At 49.2% G+C, this 20091-nt stretch overlaps 1 protein-coding gene across 5 annotated transcripts in view; it reads right to left on the reverse strand.

Moving 5' to 3' along the window:
* DENND4B (DENN domain containing 4B) overlaps window positions 1–20091 on the reverse strand; it is a 2051633-nt gene that overhangs the window by 942742 nt on the left and 1088800 nt on the right. The gene's annotated exons all lie outside the window — the stretch shown is intronic.

The raw sequence follows: 20091 nt of genomic DNA on the forward strand, positions 1-20091 counted from the left end.
TCCGTGATGTGAGGAGAGGAGGAGAGGGTGGAATTAAAGATGACACCAAGGTTTGTTGCCTCACAGGAAGGTGCAGGTAGAGGGCCCAAAGAGGGCAGCCAGAGGGAAAGCAGGAGCAGGGGTGCCAATGAGAATGATCTCAGTCTTACTGGTATTCAACCAGAGATCGTTAGAGGCACACCATTCCTGAATCGCGAATAGACAATCAGGAATGAGCGAGAGAGGGGAGGAGGCCAAGGGGAGCTTGAAGGAGAGCAGTGTGTCATCTGCAGAACACTGAAGGAGAGAAGATAGAGATGAGATGGGCCAGAGGAGCCAAGTAATGGTTGCAGAGCCAGGGTGAGAGGTTAGAGCCCTGGGGAACAGCACATGTGGAGAGAGAGCTAGTGGAGAGAAAGGACCCCAATTGGACCTGGGAGGGTCGATCAGAGAGGAAGGCGTTCAGCCAGGCTACATCCTGAGCCGTGATGCCCAGGTTGTCACAGACACGATTGATCAGGAAGGTGTGGTGCACCGTATCGAAAGCAGAGGAAAAATAAAGGAGGATGAGGGCAGAAGGAAGGCTAGAGTCAAGATTAGAGAGCAGGTCTTCACGGTGTTCAGGAGAGCAGTTTCCGTGCTTCTTGCAGCTCTAAAGTCAGACTGACATCCCAAGAAGCATGTCTCTGAAACGGGACAGCCGTGGCCTGTTACGGTGAATTCTCTTTCAAGGCTAATTTCCCTTACCTTTAGAGTCCCCCAGCAGCTTTGCTGGAATTGAAGGGTTTATATTTTACTCCTGCTAAAAGGGAGACTCTTTTTCCCGCTCTTAGACATATTGCTGATGTGTGTTTTAGGCTATTTTTTGTGCTTATGGTCTATGGGGTTTTTCTCACCCTCATAGGTATCATCTTTGTACATGTGTGCTACACAGCACCCTCAGTGCAGTAACGCAGGGGTGTCATAGTGACCCCCAAACATAGACTCCATACCCTGGGACTGACTACTGTCTCCCAGGGCATGTAAAGTCCCCACTGACTTTACTAGTCAATAGTTATGAACAAAACCAGTACAACCCATCTTACTATGGAAGTACTGGGAAGGGTTAATAGTTTTTCCCTGCTGTTAATTTTCGAGAGGGTACTGTCCAGTCCCTCTGTCCAAAGTTTCTGGCTGGTGGCAGTGGTTACTACCGTAAATATTCAGCCGCAAATAATTTCCTATGGGATTTTCCCATTGTTCGAGGCTACCACTTTTACTGACAGCCTCTAACATACCGCCGGTTTATCTTTTTACTAACTTTACTCCGGTAGGTTTTTATTGCTAGATCTTTGATCATATTTCTTTCTCGTGTCTTTCTCTGAAATCCTAACCCAGGTCGGGGATCCTTTGTTCGTCCTTTTGGCGGGCTTCTGCACACAAGCCCTCCTTTCGGCGCCACTGAGTCTGGGGTAGACAGGAAGTGTGGGAGGGGGAATAGGCACCCTGGCCAGGGTTGCCTAAGCAACCCAAGTCGCACTCTGCCCTGATAGGCTGGGGGGTTATCCCGCCAGGATAACCACCCTGCTGTGTGAGTGACAGCTAGGCTGTATAAATGGGAGGTTTTCTGCATAAAAGCAGGGCTCTGAGGACTGCAGGACAAGACGTCGCCAGTGGACCTAAGAAACCCGAAGAGGAAAGAAGCTGAAGACATCTGTAACGACTGAACCATCGGTGAAGCCCTGCTGCAGATCCTCACCACTTTTCTCCAACGACCCGAGAAGATCTTCACCTGCAAGAGTCTTCTTCCCTTGAGCTGGTGGGGCCAACCAGTTCGCCAAACGCCTTCCAGGACCTGCCTTGGTCGAACCACCAGTGCCAGACACTCGGAGACCGGATAGCCAGGCACCCGTCCACCACGACCGAGATTTAAAGGAGCGTACCTTTTATTCAGTTTTGGCACCACCGCGGCCGGCTTCTTCCCTGGGCAGTACAGTGACTCGAAACTTCCTTCACGACGAGAGCCTCTCTTCCTCTGCTGGATCATCCGAACTGCAGGAACTACCGCCGCCACAGGAGCCTCATCCACTTTCAAGGTACATTGTTCCGCCAGGCCTGCCGTTTCGTTGGGTACTGCTAAAGGTGTTTTAAATCCTTTACTTACCTTCTAGGTTGGCCGCCCCTGTCGTCTAACATTATCTTATTACCTTCTGCAACCGCCTTTTCAAATCGTTTAACAAAGACTTGAGTGCAGCTACTAGAACCGTTTGATCCTGGGCACATTGCCCTTTACCATTGACTCTGGCACAGGCCTATTGACTCTGGCTATTTCAGTTGCAACTGCCTTGTCTAGATTGCTTTTCATCAAGAAATGTGTTTGTGCACCTAAACTCTTTATAACCACCTTTCCTTCCCCTTCTGCAACCTCTCAAGGCTCTCGTCAGCCTTGTTGCCAAAAAAGGTGAGACCCGTCAAAGGGCATATTCAAAAGACGGTTTTGCACGTCCAGTGCAAAACCCGACTTTCGCAACCACGCAAATCTGTGCATTACCGTGCTAGGGGCCATGGACCTGCTCATACTATCTGCAGTGTCCAACCCAGACTGAAAGGATTCCTGCATGGCCTCCTTTCCATCTCTAACAATGGCTAGGAATCCTTCCCTTTCTTCCCCTTCTGGTATGTGCTCCACCGTCATTGCAATGCACTCTCACAGAGTGTACACATTTTTTTGCCAAGGCACATGTGGAGTTGGCCGATTTTGACGCCATACTCCCAGCTGAAAATACCTTGCGTGACCAACCATCCACACGCTTATCGTCCCTATCTGGAGGGAAGGGTACGCCACCTTATTTGAAGCTGTGGCTGCCTGGACCACCAGACTCTCGGGAGTAGGGTGTTTGGACAGATAGCCGGGGTCGCTACTGGAAGGGCAGTATTTTGAAGTGAGGGACTTATTCACCAGAGGAATAGAGTCCGGGGTCTCCCAATTTTTGGCCACCCTATTTTGTAAGGCTACATGGAAGGGTAAAATCGGATCTTCGGTGGGACCATGATCCAATATATCGGTCAAATCATCCTGGATGAATTGAGTTGGTGGTCTAGCGCATCCTAAATATTCGACCACCTTTGTCATTAGCTGTCTGTATGAGGGACTGGCATGTTCTCCTGGTTCCGGCCTGCCAAAATCTGTTTCAGGTGAAGTGTCAATTCCACTTGCATTATGCAAGATTTCCACCAGATCCCTCATTCTGCTTTCCTCAGACATCAGGCATTCTGGGACATTTGGGGTGCCATAATCCAGTCCAAAAGGACCATCCTCCTCCTCAGACCTCTCCTGTTCTTCAAAAATTGAAGTTAAGGATTTGAAATATTCTTTCCTTGGAAGAGGTTTAAAAATCTTTTCTGGGAGAGGTGTATCAGTGGAGACGGAAGACAAAGGCGTTTATGGCGTCAACGAAATAGTGGTAGTCGACAGAGCTGGCTTTGAGGCGCTCTTCGAACGCTTGCCCATCGAGGTGTGTCGGGTTCCTGCTGGCGTCGGTGACCTCAAACAGTCGACTCGAGCCATCTTTTTCGCTCGGTGTACTGGAGGGTTCCCGATCCTTTCTCCTTCGATCACCCGGGCTCGAGGGCGCGCAAGTGTCGGAACGGTAACGCTCCCGGCCGGCTTCCGAAGAAGGCGCAGACTGAGGCTTAGCCTTTTCAAACACCTCCATCATTTTTATTCTAAATGCTTCCCATTCTTCGGAGGAAGAAGGTTTTGTGGGGCATTTCATTTTTTGGGGGGATTTGTCCGAGGACGGGGTGGAAGGGGACTGGTGGCGTTTTCTTTTGGACTTTTTCGTCGAAGACAAAGAGTGGTGTGAACCACTTCGGGACCTAGACATATGCTTTTGCCTTTCGCGTCAAGGAGATTTCTCCTCACGGGACCTCGACTCGATGCTAGAGGCTTTTCGGTCGGGTTTTCGACTTACCTGCAGTTTTCCCTTCCTTTCTCGCAAGGCCTTCCCCGCCGTTGCCTGACACTTCGTACAGGGCTCCATGTCGTGGCCTTCACCGAGACACCACAGACATTCTCGGTGCGGGTCCGTGATGGACTTTTTCGAACTGCAGGATTTACACTTTTTGAACCCCTAACGCAGGGTAGTCGGGGTTGACGATGAGGACATTCTCGAATATCGTCTTCAGTAACTGCGTCACAGAACTACTCGAGGCGCGCTGAGTCTCTCAAGCAACACATACTGCGGAAAAACGGAACTGAGGCCAACGGGCACCGCACGTACTTGTACACCCGATGACGTCACCCTTGACGGAGGCCTTTGAGGGACTTCGACTCGACATCGACGCACGGCGCCCTCTGCCGAGAACATTTTTCCAAAGCAGCTAAAGCTGGATGGAATACATCTAAGATGAGGAATACGTTGGAGGACACAATCCATTCGAAGGTTAGATATCTCTTGGCAAGAGCGTAACACAGTGTGATGCAGTTTATGATCCACTTGGAAATAGCTGATTTAGAGACAGGGTCCCCTTCTCTACCAGCTGACACGGATACGAAGAACTGGTTTGTTTTTCTTAGTAGCTTTGTCTTTTCCAGATAGTAAATTACTGCTCTCCTCACATCTAGTGTGTGGAGACTCCTTTCTGCCACGTTAGTGGGGTTCTGGAAAAAGGTGGATGGTTCTATGGACTGTTTTACATGGAACTTTGAGATAAATGTGGGCGCAAAGCGTGGATGTGTGCTCAAAACCACCTTGTCCTTGAGAATCGTGACAAAGGGGTCCTGAACTGAAAGGGCTTGCAGTTCACCAACTCTCCTTATAGAGGTGATGGCCACTAGGAAGGCAGTCTTGTAGGCGAGTGCCTTAAGGATAGCCTTTTGCAATGGTTCAAATGGAGGTCCCATTAGCCTGCTAAGAACCATATTGCGGTCCCATCCGGGTGGGTTGGGATGAAGTCTCTTTACCCTCTCCATAAAGGCTTTAATCACAGGAATCTTCCACCACAAAACCCTGTTCTGGGACGTGGTGTACGCCGTAAGAGCGCCTAAGTGGGCCTTTAGAGAATTGAATACCAGTCCTAAATCTAACAGGTGAGTTAGGTACAGGACAATATCTTTAGGAGAGGAATCAATAGGATTGATGCCCTTGGTATTACACCAGGTAACAAAGCACTTCCACTCACTGGAGTATCAATGTCTGGTGGTAGGTTTCGGTGCCTGCCTGAGTATGTCCATGCATGCATCTATGGGGGAGTTGAAGGTTCCGAGACTATGACTTCAAGATCCAGGCTACTAAATTGTGTGTTTGGGGGCATGGGTGTAGTCTCAGTCCCTGATCTTGGGACAGCATTTTGAAAAGGCATGGCAGTTTCCTGGGTGGTGAGACTGACAGTGTCATGAGATGGGAGAACCAAGGCTAGCAGGCCAACATAGGGGCCACAAGGATCAATGTGACTGGTTCCAGGTGCATTTTGTGCACTATCCTCTTGAGAGGAGGAATCGGGGGAAAGGCTCTCCTGAGTAGGTCTGCCAGAAGATTGAGTTTCTGTGGAACCTTTTGTGAGAGGAGGAACATGTTGTGTTTGAGTGCCTACTTCCAGATGTTCTGGGACAGTCTGAATAGCCATAGAGAGTGAGTGCCCCCTTGTTTGTTCAAGTAGTACATGGCTGTGGTACTGTCTGTGAGGACTAGAACTGTCTTCCCCTGGAGGTGTGTCTGGAAAGCCTTCAGGGCCTTGAACGCTGCTAGCAGTTCCAACAGGTTTATGTGATTGGACGCTACTGCTGGAGACCACATGCCGTGTGCTGTCTGCTGAAAGGGGTGAGCCCCCCAGCCCGACAGAGATGCATCTGTGGTGAGAGTGGCCTCTACTGTGGGGATGGTGAAGGTTTTTCCCTGCAGAAGATTCTCCCTTGACCACCACTCTCCCTTGACCACCACTGAAGAGACTGGACGAGGGTTGCCGAGACAACCCCTAGATCATCCCACTGGCCGCTGGCCTGACACCATTGGCTCGAGTATGGTTTTGCGTACGGTCACCTGGTGACTGGCTACATAGTGAGGGATCTGGAACAGCATGTTATGGACCTTCTCGTTGGAGGGGAAGACAAGCCCGTCTTCGGTTTGAATTAGAGCCCTCAGAAACTGTTTGACCAGGCTGGGGGTCAGGGTGGATTTCTTTGAGTTGATAGAGAATCCTAAATTGAAGAGGAGATCTACTGTCTTCTGTGTATTTATCTGGCATATTCTGTAGAAATCCCCTGTTATGTGCCATTCGTTGAGGTAGGGATAGACTGGGATGGACTGCCTGTGCGGGTGAGCCGCCACTACCGCCAGTACCTTTGTGAACACCCTTGGAGCTGAGGCAATGCCAAAGGGGAGAACCTTGAACTGATAGTGGGTGTCCTCTATCATGAACCTGAGGTACTTTCTATGCACTGGCAACATTGAAATATGAAAGTATGCATCCTTCATGTTCGATGTAGCCATGTAATCCCCCTGCTGCAGCAGTGAGATTACCTCCTGAAGGGTTGTCTTCCTGATCTTTTGAGGTTTGACATACGTGTTCGCAGGGCGGAGCTCTAAAACAGGGCACATGTTGAGATCCTTTTTACACAGAATATATACCCTTGTTTACCTAGAGAAGGGGGGACGACTTTGATGGTGCCCTTTTCCAGCAGGACCTGAACTTCTTCCAGCAGGATGTACAGGTATTCTGACGACAGGCATCTGCTTCTTGGTAGTGAGGTGGTCAGAGAAACTCGATACAGTACCAGTGGGCAACAGTCTTTAGTACTCACTGATCAGAAATGATCCCCTCCCAGGCGTGGATAAATGAAGACAGGCGACCCCTGACCAAGGAAGCGTACGAGGGGACCCGTACCAGCAATTCACCTGGAGGTGGAGGCCGGGGAGCCTCTGGGAGCAAAGTTTCTACCTCTGCCCTTGCTCCCACAAGAGCCTCTTTGCTGATACTGGAAGTTGCCAGAGGTGCCCTGACCGGAGGACCAGGGGGCACCCCCCGAGCCATACAGACCTTGGGGCGAGTGGGAGAAGGATTGGACATGAAAGAACCAGCAGGCGTTAGGGCCGCTGCGTTATTGAAAGGGTTTAGCCGAAATCTGGCTAAGTGACTTTAAAGTCTTGTGCCCTTTTTTTGCTGTTTCCAGGGCATCATCAACCGCCTTCCCGAATAGGTTGGATTCCTCCATAGGCTTGTTAATTAAGGAGGCTTGTGTTTCGGGTTTGAAACCGAAGTTCTTAAACCAGGCATGCTGCTTGAGTAGGGTTCACTGGGCAAGGGTGCGTCCAGGTGGTTTCGGCTGAGTCCAGAGTGTTTTTCAGGATATTCTGAGTCACTTGTCTGCCTTCATCCACGATTGGGTAGGCTCTGGAACTTCCTAAGGGTCATGCTGTACTAGGCCCGACTGAACATCACTATAGCTCGCAAGGAGCGGGTTGTTGTTGGCAATCCTCGTGGAGTAGGCTGCAGAGGCAGTGACGCGCTTACCAAGGGCGTAACGTTTTTTACAATCATTGTCTGGAGGGGATTCTGGCGAGGACAGTGGTACCCCTGCCCACATGCGAGTGGTTGTTACGACCAGGGAGTCCGGTGTGGCGTGAGCCCTAATGTAGAGGGGATTAAAGGGGCCTGAGAGAAACAATTTCTCCACACAGGGATTAACTGCCCGTGTAAGGGAAGGGGACATAAGGAAGGAGCCAGGCATCTTTTGATAGAATTTAATAAAGGAATGGCTTGGCTAACCAGAATCTTTTGCTTGAGGATGTCCTCCACGAAGTTCGGGTCAGGGGCAGCTTCATGCATAGCAATTTCGAAATGGTCGGCTGCTCTTTTTAAGAGGGATTTAAACAGCATTTGGTTGTCAACTGGCGACGAATCTCTCTGCAGAGGAGTAGTAGGGGAATCTAGACAGATGACGTCTGGGTCAGTGTCATGTGACGGTGTGTGCCACAGGTCCTTTTCCCAGCATGGGTCTTGATCATGGAGGTTAAAATCTTCCAAAGAAACATCCAGGGCTGGGTCCTCGGGGTCGTCCCCAAAGGTATTAACGTGGTGTTCCTGTGGTTCCTCGAAAGAGGGAAACTGGGCACCGGGGAATGGACGTTTCCGAAAATTTAGAGGTGATGGGGCATGAGTCCACTTCCCTATGTCTCTTTAAGGCGCTGTCCTACTGGTCTGAAAAGTTGATGAACTAAGCCATCTTAGCCATACACTCTTCAAACCTCTCCCTGGTCCATTCTGAGGAAGCTCAAGGGTCGGGGTGGAAAGGGCTGTCTAAAAGGGGATGAGCCCTTGTGTAAGGCCTTAGAAAGGGGCTGGGAGGCCTCCGAATAAGCCCGTCGGGGAGAGGGGGTATCTTTTGAGTCCCCGGCCACCGAAACGGTAATCGAAAGCTTCTTGCTGTGGAAGATCTATCGCCAGCGTAGAGGGTTTCGGCGAGCCTGTAGGCGATGCCGCGGTCGGCGACACCACCAAGTCCATCAGTGTTTGAGCACCTTTGGACTGCAGGTTGACAGTAGTGGGAGTTTTAAGAGAACCGCCCATTCCAGAGGAAGTTTTATGCCCATGTGCATGCTGTGGGTTCAGTTGCGTGGAGGGCGCCGATCCCGCTGACATTTTCGGCGGGCCTACGGGCATTGAGGTTTTCTTCGACGACCCCATTGAATAGGCCTTATGGGTTGTGTGCTTAAGTACAAGTGGTGCGTGGGTGCCCTAGTGGCTGGGGTGTGACTTCTCCATAACATTGCTGAAGGCCTGCCTATCGGGGCCGGGGACATGAAAGCGCTTAGGCTCCATGGAATGGTTGACTGCTTCCGAATCTGAGCCATGGCTGCTGATGGATTCCTCGACCGAAGTGTCAGTGGGGGGAAGGTTTTCAACCTGCATAGCATAGGTCGTCGACCACTTAGTCCAACTGTCTATCAGCGTGTTAGGCCAAAAGAGTTTACAGGCCTTACACGAGCGTTCGTCGTGGTCATGAGGAAGACACTTGTTGCTTTGGCGATGGGTGTCTTTCCAAGAAAATGTGCTGTTACAAGGTGGCCAGAACTAGTCCTCTCCATAGCTGAAGTTAGCGGCAGCCAGACCGAGCAGAGAAAGAGAGGGGTGAAAGAAATGCATTACTAAAATCTGAGCTTGATCATCAAAATAGTCGACGCCACCTGCTCCCATGAAAATGGGATCGACTCCTCTCTGGTCATCCACGTCATTGACGCCAAAGATGGATGCAGTGCCAAATAAATTGGTCCAGGAGAGCGGGCTAATGGATTTTTCACAGAGGGCTTGTCCTTCCACGCCTATAAAGTGGATGTCGCCCTCGACCGAGGCTGTGGACCCGAGACTGCGTCGGAGACGCTCACACCTTGGTATGCGTGGGTAGGCCCGGCATTGAATTTTCCAGTGCCTTCTTTGACGTCGAGCCTGAAGGATTCCATGACGTTGATGCCGTTGTCACTGAGGCTTGCGAGGGGTCAGTAATACCAGTGCCCTAGTGCCTCCGAGGCTTGCTGCTGGGGAGGGGATCACCCGCACATGCATGTTTTTTTAAACATTTCACGCATGTAGGCCTTGGCTTACCGCCTTCCGTTGACGAATCAGTGTTCATGGCGGTGGCATCCATTTCTCTTGCGTGACTATGGCTTCTAGAATAGGACAGTTTCTTCTTTCACCGATGTTTCTCCTCATCTTTTTCGAAGGTAGGCCCTTCTGTCTTGACCTCCGAGGACCGGACTGTCGACCGAGCCCAAGATTTTGAAGGAGGTCGGCCTAGAGCGAGTATTGCAGTCTGTTCGTGCACCGGATACGGGTGCATCTTATCGCACAACGCACACACCTCTGTGTCGTGACCCGTGCTGAGGCACCAGAGGCATATCTCATGCGGTTCGGTAACCGACATTTTGGAGTGGCATATCGTACCCCGCTTAAAACCCAAAACCTGGGCAATGGATATCTTGCGTTGAGGAAAAAATCAAATTCTGATGAAAATACATCAAGTAGAGTTGAAGAATCGATCAATGTGTTCCCAAAGTTGCGTTTAAAGCATGCAGAAAAAAAAGAACTGAGGTGTGGGGTATATTGATGTGGTATATATACGACACCCAACGTCACGTCAGGAGCCGACGACTGAGCAATGTGCAAGATGGATCGACGGTCGTGTTGAGGTCCACTACGACCCCTGTCGAACTTTTTCTGAAGCAGCAGAGCTGGATGAGGATATCCATCAGATGAGGAATCTTCAGGAGAAAGGCAATCCATTGAAAGGTCAATTCTTCAACCACATCTCCCAGCTAATCGACTCTCTCCCTCTTGATCACAATCTCATTTGTCATTGGTGACTTCAAGCTCCCCTCTCTCTTTGCTGCTCTATCCAGTAACTTTAACTTTCTGCTACTTAACCACTCACTCTCTTCTGTTCAGTTCCTACCCACCCATTCAAATGGAAACTCTCTTGACCTTATTCTCATCTTGACTCTCTGCCTCTAATGCCTTTTGACTCTGATTGTTATTGTCTCTGCCTCAATCTCCACTTCTGCTAATTCCTCAATCTATACTACTTCAATTATTACTAAGACAAATTTCCCTCCTCCAAACTCCCCGATTACTTCTCTGACCTACACCACTCTCCTACTATGCTGTACTCACCTTTACATACACTGAAGAAGCCTTCACAAACTTTAACACTGCTTTTTATGCTCCCTTTATCTATCACTACCATCTTACTACAGTCATTCCTAAATCCTCCCCTTTACGGCCCTGGATTACACCTCTGGAAACAACAATGCAGAAACAGCTTTGCACTTGGTGGAGGTCAATACACTCCTCTGATCTCCAACTCTCTCTCACTGTTCTTCATAACTATTCCTCTACTTTTTTTTTTACTTTCGTTTTTATTGGCATTTTCAAATCAAACAAGCAAAAAAGTCGCAGGATCCCCCTGTCATTTCTGTCACATACCAGCAGCACACACCAGCTGCACACAAACACACACACAGCCACTCTCCACGATCATGATGCCCAAGAATGCACCTCCCAATCATAACATAGTTTCACTCTCTCGCACTCTCCCTGTCACACTCCGCTCAGCCAGCCTAACAGCCATCCTTATAGCCCTCACTAAAATGGCCTCTACGCCTCCCCACATATTCCCAGCACACCTCACCCAGCGCCCGGCACTATATTCACATGCCGTAGCACCAGACTACATCATCACACAGTCTCGGCCACCTAGCCTAGCCACCAGACTCTGCAATATCAGAAAGCGATCACTTCCTAGGTCTTTACTCTGTTCACCCACACCCATCACGACTAGAAACACCAGATTAGGCACCCGCACTGCACCACTACCCCATACTAAGATGAGCATAGGCACTGCCCCTCTCCCCCAACGCCCCAACATGCCTCTACACTACTTCACACTAAGCTCCTCACTACCACACACCACAACAAGCACACTTCACCCCATACTAGTACAAACAAAAACATCAAAGGTACACAACACCCACCTCTTAAATGTGCACTACTGAACGTACGCTCCCTACCAGCGCATGCCCTAGAGATAAATGATCTACTATCCACACTTAATCTGGACTTACTTTGCATCACTGAATCCTGGCTCAATGATGCCTCCTGCCCAGCCATCGCACTAGCCCTACCCACAGGCTACACCATCCTTAGGCAAGATAGATGTGATAAGATTGGAGGGGGAGTCGCCCTTATCCACAAAGACTCACTATCCATCAGATTAGCAGACCATAGCACATGGGGTGGTAATGGTGATATCCTATCAGCCAAGCTTACGCTCTCCCCCAATAATCTAATCAACATCCACATCCTATACAGACCTCCCGGACTCCCAGCTGACTTCCAAGAGCACCTCTTCCATCGACTCAGCAACAACATTAAAAAGTCCTCCAAAATCCTTCTATTAGGAGACTTAAATTTAGGATACAATGATCCTAAGGATAAATCCGCCGCAACCCAAGGTAAAGAAATCACAGACTTGGGTTTATCCCAAAGAATCCTAACCCCTTATCTCCCCAAAGGCCGCACTCTTAACTGGGTCATGGATCACAACTGTGCATCCAACATTACCTCAAACACCGCCCTTCCTTGGACGGACCACACATGCATCGAATTCCTCATCCCCAACAACCCTAAACCTAAGACTCTCACCCACGCACCACCTGCCACAATAAGAAGTTCTAAAAAACTCAACGCAGACAACTTGCGTCCCCACCTTAAAAGCCCCTACCTAGCACCACCTTTCTCTCAGGACCCAAATATACTATCAGCTATCTTCAATGATACTCTCACCAATGCCATAAACTCTATAGCCCCACTTGAAAGCAAGAAAGAAAAAAAATAATTTCACTGCAACTCTTGGTTCTCGGAAGAACTCCAAACCCTCCGAGCTCAAAAGTGCCAGTCATTTAAAAACTGGCAAACGGATCTGAGTGATCTAAATAAGAGGCTCTTCAAACAAATAGCCCTCCAATATAAAAAAGCCATCTTAGCAGCAAAATCCAACTCCTTCAATGATAGGATCTCAAAGGCCAACTCCCAAGCTAAAGAACTATTCGCAATCTTTAATGAATTAGTCACTCCTCCGGGTACTGCTGACGAGATAACTAAAGACAAAGCCTGGTGTGCCAGCATTCAGTCCGCCATGCTCAACAAAATAAAACTCCTCCAGAACAAAATCCAAAACCACTGCAAAGCCCTCCCAAACCAAAAAACCAACCGCCCTACACAAGACAAGCGTAGTAATCTCAATTCTCCTTCAGAAACATCACTGAACCTGAGGTCCTTAATCTCATCAAAATCCTCAAACCATCCCTCTGCAAAGCAGACATTTGCCCTCCCAAAATCATCAAGGAATGCGCCAATGACCTAGCACCCCTGATTACTGCCTTCATTAACGCATCTTTACAAAAGGGAGCTGTCCCAAACAATCTCAAGGAAGCCTGGGTGCGGCCACTTCTAAAAAAGGCCACACTTGACCCAGCGCAACCCAACAACTACAGACCGATAACAACAGTCCCGTTCCTCCTAAAAATCCTGGACAAAGCAGCTCACATCCAGATCCAATCATACATAGAAGCTAACTCTATACTAGGCAAAAGACAATCTGGCTTCCGTGTCGGGCATGGAACAGAATCCGCCTTATTAGACCTAAAAAATCAAATCTCTCAGATCATGGACAAAGGCAAACCTGCCTTGCTCCTCCTCCTCGATCTATCAGCTGCTTTTGACCTGGTAGATCACCAAAAACTCACCACCCACCTCACCCATGCAGCCCATTTCTCTAATCAAGCAGCATCCTGGATCACTTCCATCCTTGAAGGAAGAGCCATGAAGGTCTACTCCAACACAGCTAACGCAGATCCTACCACTATAAACTGCGGTGTCCCCCAAGGATCTTGTACAGCCCCCACCCTCTATAACCTCTTCACAAAACCCCTCTTCGACCTACTTGACTCCATGGGTGTTGCATATACCAACTATGCAGACGACACTCAAGTACTTTCACCCCTATCTGGACTCTATTACCAAGACGCCACGGCCCTTCACAACAAACACATTATAGAAACTAAGCCCACAATACAACAACTTCAACATAGACAACTCAACCATCTCCATATCATCCTCTATCAAGACTCTAGGTGTTCACATTGATGCAAATATATCGATGAACAAACAAGTCAGGGCCATAGCCTCTGCATCAGCGTTCAGCACCAAACTCATCAATGCCATTAAACACTACTTATCCACCCCCAACCGCTTGGCCATAGCTAGAGCAACTATAGGAGCCAAACTGAATTATTGTAATGCCCTTCTAGCTGGCACCTCTGCCAAAAACATTCACAGACTGCAAACCACACAAAACAATGCCCTCAGAGCCGCCATGAGCATCCCTAGAAGAGACCATATATCCCACGCCAGACGTGAAACACGGTGGCTCCAGGTCAAAGACCGTATTACTCTGAAAATCCTCACCATCACTCACAGGTGCATCAACAAAACCGCTCCAGCATACCTATCTGAAGCAATATCAAGGACCACATCCACTCGCCCCACCAGAGCTCAGTACACCAACCAGCTACACATACCACGCATAAAGAGAGCCACAGCGGGAGGTCTAGTCTTCTCCTATATTGCACCGAAACTCTGGAACTCACTCCCTGCCACCCTTAGAGCTGAATCTTCCATCTCTGTCTTCCGCAACAACCTCAAGGCCACTCTCCACAACTAGCAAGTGGAGGACTGCCTCCTCCACTTCTGCTATGTATATTGCAACCTGTATATATATATTGCTAATGACCATGTAACTAAGTAACTAAGCTTTGTACTGTAACAAGTGCCACAATGTCCTCGGGCTGTTGTGCGCTATATAAATATGAATGAAACAAACATAACAATCATCCCCAAAACCCCCTTGCCCACTCCCCCCCCCCCAACTCCGGGTCTGAGAGTAGTCCAATGTCCCAACCTTTGCTCTGCAGAGCGATTTCCGCCCCCTACCAGCCCAGCATGTCCTTCTGTTGTGAAGTAACTCAAATAGGTAAACCCCCTCATAAGTCCGCTTCTCGAGTTGTGTCCACTACTATACCCAAGAGTCTCATGCTCCGAGGGCACCAATGCTGCCTTGGGCCATCCAACAGATATTCCAGAAAGGCTGCCCAGTCAGCTCTACACCTGTGATGCTGTCCTTGAATTGAGTATGTAAGCCATTCACGAGCCACTAACTTCCAAAGCTTAGCCACCCATTCGTGATCGTAAGGAGGGTCCTTTGTTTTCCACCTGCGGGCCAGTACCAGTGCTGCAGCCATCATTATTATTGCGTATAGCTTACGGCCCGCCTTGCTCTTGTTAGGCAGAATCTTGTGCAGTTCCCTTAGGGAGCACTACAGAAGATTACTACTACAGGTGAGAGCAATAAATCCCCTTTGGTATCAGTCTGTACCACAAAGATTTAGTTGGTAGCTGTGGCTGAGCAGTCAGACCTATCTCAAGAGGGAGATGGGCAGTATTCAGGGTTTACACAATAGGCCTACAGTACTATGGCACAAGGAAACACTGACCAAAGCTATGTATTAAAAAGTATATATATATTTATTTTATCAAAAAGAGTCAAAAATCCACCCTCACCAACCTCGACACACTCTACTCCAATTTCTGCATAGACAATGTGTCATCTCAGTTCTACCTTCTGTTAAAACTCTAGGAGTCCACATTGACGCTTCACTCTCCATAGACAAGCAAGTCAATTCCATTGTTTCTGCCTCCGCCCTGAGCACTAAGCTTACTAATGCCATCAAACCTTTCCTAACCAAAGATAACTGCCTATCTATTGCCAGAGCCACCATTGGAGCCAAATAAGATTATTGTAATGCGCTACTGGCCGGCACCTCCAAATCTAATCTTAATAAACTCCAAACGACACAGAAGAATGCACTCAGAGCAGCTCTCAATATACCAAAAAGGGACCATATCTCGCAAGCTAGAAAGTCAGCACACTGGTTACCTGTCAAAGAGCGTATTACCTTCAAAATTCTTACCACTACACACAAATGTATCAATCTGTCAGCCCCCTCTTACTTGTTTGATACCATAGCCAGATCACACTCTACCAGACCTACTAGACAATGTCACACCATACCAGACCTACTAGACAATGTCACACCAACCAACTAAGGATCCCGCACATCAAACGAGCTAGAGCAGGTGGAATAAGCTTCCCCTACATTGCCGCTAAGCTATGGAATGCACTACCCAGCACACTCAGAGCAGAAAACTCCCTCTCTGCCTTCCGCAAAAAACTAAAAACCACATTGTTTAACTAACACATTCTTCCCTCTCTTTGTTTGCTCTTTTGTTCCTCTTTTTCATCTGCAACTGCAGTACGCCTCTTGTAACTAAGTAATTACTTCACTTTATGTCTAATATGTCATTTTCAACCTCTGTAACAAGTGCCACGATGCCCTCGGGCTGCCTGTGCGCTAAACAAATGTGAATAACTAAATAAATAAATACACTTCTAGTAAAACACATTTATCACAGTCATCAAGCAAGTTAAAATAAGTCAAAGAAAAACATACACACTCCCTAGTTAAATTGTAGACCAAGTGAACCAGAGTGAAAACTGAGCAAAACGGCACAGTGAAAACCACACACAAGGGATACTCTAGCAATTTCTCACAAGGGAGGGAAAGCACAAGTTATACAGAAATATCTTCTTACACACCCTAGCAACACTTCCCATAAGTTTGTAAACCAGTTTAAGCAAGACAGTGCATCAGTATAGAAAATACTTAAATGAAAACTGAGCTATAGGGTGAGCTGGCCTTCAAGTCGCCAAGTGCTGAGGTCGATATAGTGAGATTGAGAATTTCGGTTTTGGAGGGGTTGACTCTCAGCCCCGCCACGCTCCCAAAATGAGCCAGTTCCGCTTCAAGTGCCGGTATGGCCGTGCTTGGACAGGTAAGAGAGTATCGCATCGTCAGCGAAGGCTGCGATTTTATGCGATTCCCCTGCAAAGGGGATTCCTGTTATTAGATGGTTAGAGCGTACCGCTTCGAGGAACGGTTCCAGGTAGAGAGCATACAAGATCAGGGAAAGCTGACATCCCTGTTTAGTACCCCTTTCGACACGTATTGGCTCCAATAGTTGTCCGTTCACCATCAGTCTGAGGGTAGGGCTTCTGTAATTGGCTCTAATCCAGTCCATGAATTTAGGACCGAAGCCCATCCTCAGCATAGCCACAAAAAGGAATCCCCACTCCACCCGATCAAATGCTTTTTCTGCATCTATTGCCATGAGGAGAGCGGGGATTCCTCCTTTATGAGCCTTCTCCACCAAGTGGGTCAGCCTCCTAACATTATCACTGGTTTGTCTGCCTCTACCAAATCCCGATTGGTCCGGGTGGACCAGCTTCGGTATTAGATGGTCAAGCCTCTTAGCTAGAATCTTGGCCTGGATTTTGGAATCGACATTAATTAAGGCTATGGGACGATAGGAAGCGCATTCGGTTGAGTCCTTGCCCTTTTTGTGAATAAGGACAACTTTTGCCTCTTCGATAGATCACGCAATTGCGCAGTCGCTACCCATTTGGTTGAATAAATTAGTTAGTATGGAGGCAAGAACTTCCCTATGGCTATTATAAAATTCCGCCACGTAACCATCCGGGCCCGGGGACTTGAGTGGGCAGGTCTCTTATCGCCTCCCTTACCTCGTCCTCTGAAATATCTCTTTCCAAAGCTTCGCTCTCTTCCAGCGTTATGGAGGGTAAATGCACCTTATACAGGTACTTTAGTTGCTCCACCTGCGCCAGGGCTTCAGACGAATACAGGGCGAAATAGAAGCGAGAGAATTCCCTCAGGATATGTTCAGTATTAGTGGTAGTAGTCCCACCCCCCACCCTGATCTTGGTTATTATCTTCCCTGCCTGCTCCTTTCGAAGCATTCTCGAGAGCAGTCGGTCGGCCTTATTGGCTTTGATGTAATATTTCTGACAGAGATACAGCAGGCTCCGCTCCGCTGCCCGAGTCTGGATCAGTTCTAGTTGGCCAGGCACTACTCTATACTCCCTTTTGGTAGCCTGGGTCTGATTTGGCCCCATTTTGGCCATTATCCCCCTTAGGTCTTCCTCTAGGCGCGCCTCCTCCAATCTCAGCTCCCTGTTGCGTCTTGCCTTGATTGCTATAATAGATCCCTGCAGGGTAGCCTTAAAAGCGTCCCACCTGACTTGTGGCATTGTGTCCCCTTCATGGGTTCTCAACAAAGAAGCGTGGATCTTAGTACAGGATCTTTGAAAAGGGAGACAGGGTAGCGCCACTTCCACAACCCCGCGTGTCTGGCCCCCATCTTCAAACATATGGACAGGGGAATATGGTCCGACAACGTTGTAGATCCCAACGAGAGGTCCAGCACCCTCCCCAGAAGGTTGACTGATGGCCAGATATAGTCTATTCTTGAATGGGACCTATGGACGTGAGAGTAAAAGGTGTGCCCCCCAGCTTCTCCCTGTACCTCCCACCACACGTCTACTAGGGCCAGATAGGTGATTTTCTCCTTCAAGGCCTGTGATGGTCTCCCCTGCGGACCCACCCCTCCCGGAGTTCGATCCCTCGCTGGGTCCCATGCAATGTTAAAGTCGCCAGTAAGAATGATAGGGGACTTAGCAAACTTCTCTAGCTTCACCAAGGCATCCTGCAGGAAGCCATCCTGTGCGGTATTAGGAGCATATAACGTTGCCACCGTAATAGAGGTCATTGCCCTCAAAAGACACCGCTAAAAACCTCCCTTGTCGTCTGTCGTTTTTCCAGCTATACGTAGGTCCAGCCCTTGGACCTGGCTTGAGAGCCAATAGGACTCCTGCTTTTTGCCGATTGCGTCGCCTGTAGCGCCCTGGCATAAGCCCAAAACTTGACCCTTCCCCTGTCAATCGTTCTAATATGTGTCTCTTGGAGCATAACAATATCCGGCCTTTATAGCCTGATGAAGCGCTCCACTTTCTTACGCTTAATCGGCGAATTTAGGCCGTTGACGTTAAGAGAGAAGATCTTCAACGCTCGCTGGGTAGACATAATGGATCAATATACAGAAAAAAAAAGGACTGACCCCTACTGAGCACAGTATGGCGGCTGGCGCTCCCTAGATGGGCCTCCGTTATCTAATTCGCTGCAGAGCCCCTGAATGCGTTGTGGACCCATGACTCTCCCAGACCCCCCCATTCCCCGCAGCAAAATGGAATGACTGGCCTCAGCCCCCCTCAAATCAAAACCTCGAGAGTCGTCCCATCGAATGCTCCCCAAAAGTTCCAACGCAGGATTTACCAATCCCATTCCAAGATATGAGACCCTGTCCCCCCCTCCGGCCCCCCCAAGACCCCAGCTAACTTAGGCGCATGAAGCCGAACTAGACAGTTGAACTTTTGCTGCTATCGTGCCCACCCCAGGCATCATATTTCTACCTCTCCGTCAATAGGACATACAGAGGAATCATTTCTGCACCCCCCTGGCCCCTCCCCGTTTGCTGACTCCTCGTGGGCGATTGTTTGGCATTTTTCTTCGACTTCCTGGAGCGGGCCGTGGACAATTCCCATTCCCTCCAGGTAGCTCTCTGAGATAACGGTGGGGGCGATGGCGGTGGAGCCTCGTCTTCAAGCCCCAGCAGGGCTAAACCCTGGTCACATGAAGTGGCCTTCTGCGCAGTCCCTCGCCATTCAAAGGCCAATCCAAAGGGGTGTAGCCTTCTGTATCGCACACCTTGTGCTCTTCGATGGGAAAGAACCGGGCCCATTCTCTGTCGTTTGTTTAAAGTAACTTGTGCCAGGTCCTAGAATAGCGCAATCTCTGTGCCATTGTAAGTGATACGTCCAGCCTTCCGTGCAGCTGCTAGCGTCCGCTCCTTCACCGTGAAGCTATGCATCGCTACCAGGACATCTCGGGGCCTGGCACCTGGATCCGCACACTTGGGGCCCCACTCTATGTATCCTATCAAAAACAATATCATCTGACCCCGGCTCCTCCAGGATTTTCGCAAATATATCCTTCACATCTTGGGGGAGAACTTGATCCAAGATGTTCTCTGGAAGGGCCTTTATCCGAATGTTCGAGCGCCTAGACCTGTTTTCCAGGTCCTCGACCTGGAGCGCCAGATTGTGAGTGGCGGTCGCCAGCATGTCCAGGAGAGTCTCGGTTTTCCTTGCGTCTTCGGCGATGTCCTGGATCGCCCTCTCATAAGTGTCCACCCTTTCCTCTATCTTACTAATGTCCCTTTTGATCTCCTGGAGACCCTCCGCCAGATCTTCCCCGAGGGCATCCATTTGCTTTTGTCCCGCCGTGGTGATCTTCTCCACTATGTCGGACAGCATGAGTTTCAACGCAGCCTGGGTGACCAGTTGTTCCAGCGCGTTCGTGTCTGCAGTAGAGTCCCCTGAAGACCCCTCGCTAGAGCCTGCTGGTTGGGAGTCCTCCATATCTTTAGCCCATAGCTTGGTAAGAGCATTCTCGTTTGGCCTCGTCGGGGGTCTTTGAGGGGGCTGGGAATACTTGAGTTTATTATTCTTGGACATACTGCTAAATGCTCAGGATGGCGTGATCAGAAACT

The sequence above is a fragment of the Ambystoma mexicanum genome, chromosome 1p (assembly GCF_040938575.1).
Source record: "Ambystoma mexicanum isolate Mex_15411 chromosome 1p, UKY_AmexF1_1, whole genome shotgun sequence".
In the NCBI taxonomy this organism is placed as follows: Eukaryota; Metazoa; Chordata; class Amphibia; order Caudata; family Ambystomatidae; genus Ambystoma; species Ambystoma mexicanum.